The following is a 4230-nucleotide window of genomic DNA, read 5'->3' on the forward strand; positions in this document are numbered from 1 at the left end:
TGTATCCGATTCCTCCTCTCATTCTGTGAAGTCAGTCCTAGGCTTTTTCGTTGGTGCGCCAGCTATGTGTACAAAAACAGTACAACCGCCCACCACCCGCCCGAATTTAATTAAAATATTATTATTCGTCACGTCATCTGCCCGTCAACCGCCATCATTGCATCTCTACCCTGAAGCGCACAGCATAAGGTAAGAGATGACAGCTGTCTGTGCTATCTGGGGCTGCTTTTTGATCATAAATGTATTGTTTTCGCTTCTGCGCCACGGAAACACCGCAATTCATCCGACAACTGTTTCAAATGTGAATATAATTCAGTAAAAAGAATGCTAGGACCGTGTGAGCACCAGCAAGAGCTTTCATTTAAGCTATAACTTGTACATGTGTCATATATGAAGCATATGAACAATATGAAAATGAACCAATGTTCAATACCCAGCTCGGGTTAACAAAATACTGTGTATTTAAGTGTAAATAACTTTAGTACAGTAAAAAAAAACCAAAGTGATGCATATGTGCATAAAATATAGATTCTACACTTTCAAATGAAACCACTTACGGGGGTCTGGCCAGGCCTGGATTGGCTAATCGGGAGGACTGGGAGAATTCCCGGTGGACCGGTCCGTTTTTTGGCCACGAGGGCCGGTGTCCGTAGCTCCAGAATCTTTTGCTCTCAGCAGTCACAGTTTTTAAATTTATTTATTTACTTGACCACAGCCTTTTTATTCATTATTTTACCGCAACTCTTCTCTTTTCATCTATTTTAATGATTATAAAACTCAGTTGTGTCTCTGATCTGAACACAGCTATTGTGGTCCAGCGGTTAGCATGTTAGGTTAAGACGCCGCAGACCCGGGTTCGATCCTCATTAGAGTAACTTATTGTTTTCATTTTTATTGTTAAGACATATAATACTGTTAGGGTTGTTGAACATTTGAAGTTCTAAAGCAGCTGTTTTTTCAAATAAAGACGTGATAGTGTCATTAGAAACTGATTTGGAAATGACCTTATTTTAATATAGTCAGTCGTGAACTGAGGTGGGCCGGTCTGAGGCTTGAAACTCCAGGGCTGAAAAGGAGTCCCACTCCGGCCCTGGGTCTGGCGCAATGCTAGCCCTTTAAATCTTAAAGCGAAAGTTGATGACGTCACAGACCCGGTTAATTAAAAGTTAAAAGTGTTTCAGAAATAAAAAGAGCTAATGATACAGTGGATGATGTGGAAAAATTTAAGTGTTTTTCTTTCTTTCTTTACCTTGGATCCTACTCTAGGAGACCTCTAAAACCAAATTAGGAACTTTAAAATAGCACTTTCAAGAGTTCACACTTAGCTGATGATTTATAAAAGCTTGTTTGGCATGCTGTCCCGGGAGAGAGCCCCGAGCTCAAGGACTCCTCGAGTCCGGGGCTTCCTCCCGTTTGGCAGAGCGAGAGAGGAGCCCGAGCTCGGTGGATCTCAGAACTCCCCCGCTGCTGTAGCTAAGGGAACACAAGGGTTAGATAAATGCTTGGTTTTTTATGTATATTGAATGTCTTTGGATGGTGGGAGGAAACCGGAGCACCCGGGGAAAACCCACGCGGACACGGGGAGAACATACAAACTCCTCACAGAAACATGGCCCCCTAGGCGGTGTTCTTGCTGTGGGGCTCGCAGTGCTAACCACTGGGCCACCGTGTCACCCAGTCAGAGGTAAAGGAGGAGAAAAAGGGGAGGAGGGGGGTTTCTTCCAAACGAAGATAAAGTGAACTGAAAACTGTGGTTATTTATAGTGGCTTAGGTCTCGAATGATTGGAAGATACTGATTAACAAATTCGAGACCGGCCGTGATAAATCATAAGCACGTGATCCTCTCGAAATTAGTTTATGAATAAACTTTACTTAAAAGAAAAACAGCAAAAAAAAAAAAAAAAAAACAGTTTGAAGTGACATGAAAGAGAGTATAAGATGTTACCGAAGCTCAATGCTGTTTGTTTTTGCTACAAAACATAGTAAGTGGACCTCAGAGAGCGAGAGAGAGGGAACAAAAATAAATAAATAATTAAAAATGCATGATGTGACCCATTTAAGTGATCAAATTTGAGACTTTAACCTACTGCAGACTTCCCCTCCTGCGGTTTTGCTACAGAGACTTCCGAGGGTGAACTAATTGTTATTCTTATTTCCACTTGTGCCTTATTTTGATTATTTCCAAATCATAATGCAAAATTGTATTATATCAACAACGACATGACATCGCGTTGATGACAGGACCTGCAACGGAAGCCATTAGTGTAATGATGGAATATTGTTGTTCTGAGGCAATGATCATAGTAGTTTGGTTCTGATTTCTGTGCTCCTCAGATGAAGCTCTGATGAGGCGAATATGCAAATGAGGGCCGCGCCATATGGCAGCATCCGCCGCTGTCTCTCGGCAACCGGGGAGACAATGAACCTCCGTTCTCAAAGCGAATTTTATCTGGCAGGATGTTTCAGAAATAATGTGTGACTTTGTGTTAGCAAATGAGATTCACATCGTTACATCGTGGCCCTCCGTCGTGTGTGTGTGTGTGTGTGTGCAGGGGGTCGGGAGGAGAAACAGGGGAACAAAACTCACTGAAACACACTCAACTATTGCGATAAGATAATAATTAGAATGTTGTGCGATTGAAATTGTTTTTAACGTATTCATTAGCACTCTGCCGTACAACATTAGGTGTAATGATGCGGCGGTTTAACATGCTGTAAATCCCAAGGGCTACTCTTGCAGCGAATGAAATTAGGTGATAATTGCCGATTATTGAAAATAGACTTAAAATAGTGCTGAGAGTAACAAAGCAAAACACCATTTGGTTTTTCCCCATTCTTCACTTTCAGACGCAGTGTGAGAAAAGCAATTACATTTCATTCGGTATTGGTTTTGGAGTCACAGATAAAAAAAAAAGTGAATTACTTTTGCTTTAAAAACACATTCTAGACTGACAATATTCTGTCAGATGTTTGAAATTAAATAGCAGAAGTAGGTCTGCAATACCTGGAGAGAGTTGTCATGCTGATGTGTGCACTGCTACTTGTTTGCTCAGATTGTTTTTTCTTTTTTTCTCATTGATGCCCAGCTGTTTTTTTTAAGTCTAATAGGCAAAGCTATGGGTCAAGATTAAAATGATTAGCTTAACCCCTGAAACAATGTCACTGATTTGGCATTCAGATTACCTAACATAAAATGCAGAATGAGTCAAGAACCATGTTTTTTTCATTTCATTTTGTTTATTTTATTATTATTTTTGTCTTGCATAAAAAAATAAAATAGAAAAAAAATTGAAATAAAAACAATAACACTCATTATATATTGATAATTATTTATTTTCAGGGATGGTTGGTTGGTTTGTGGATTGGTTGATTGAACAGTTGGTTGGTTGGTTGGTTAATTGGATAGTTAGTTGGTTAATTTGATTGATTGATTGATTGATTGAATGACTGCTTAGTTGATTGATTGATTCAAATGTTGATTGGTTGATTAACTGATTGATTGATTGGTTGATTGGTTGATTGATTGATTGATTGATTGATTGATTGATTGATTGATTGATTGATTGATGGATTGATTGGTTGATTGGTTGATTGATTGATTGATTGATTGATTGATTGATTGATTGATTGATTGATTGATTGATTGATTGATTGATTGATTGATTGAATGAATGAATAGCTGGTTGGTTGGTTGATTCACTGATTGACTCGCTGGTTGGTTGATTGATTTATTGATTGAATGGTTGGTTGGTTGTTTAATAATTCTTAGGCCATCCAAATTCTTGTTTGAATATTAAATATTAACATAAAATTAAAGATTTAATAAATGAATGAATGATAAATGAAGCATTTACTAGGGCGAGGCAGTGGCTCAGTTGCTAGTGCTGTTGCCACACAGCAAGAAGGTCGCTGGTTCAAACCTCGGCTCAGTTGGTGTTTCTGTGTGGAGTTTGCATGTTCTCCCTGCCTTCGCGTGGGTTTCCTCCGGGTGCTCCGGTTTCCCCCACAGTCCAAAGACATGCGGTACAGGTGAATTGGGTAGGCTAAATTGTCCGTAGTGAATGAGTGTGTATGGATGTTTCCCAGAGATGGGTTGCGGCTGGAAGGGCATCCGCTGCGTAAAAACTTGCTGGATAAGTTGGCGGTTCATTCCGCTGTGGCAACCCCGAATTAATAAAGGGACTAAGCAGACAAGAAAATGAATGAATGAATGAATGAATGAAGTATTT

The sequence above is a fragment of the Danio rerio genome, chromosome 1 (assembly GCF_049306965.1).
Source record: "Danio rerio strain Tuebingen ecotype United States chromosome 1, GRCz12tu, whole genome shotgun sequence".
Lineage (NCBI taxonomy): Eukaryota > Metazoa > Chordata > Actinopteri > Cypriniformes > Danionidae > Danio > Danio rerio.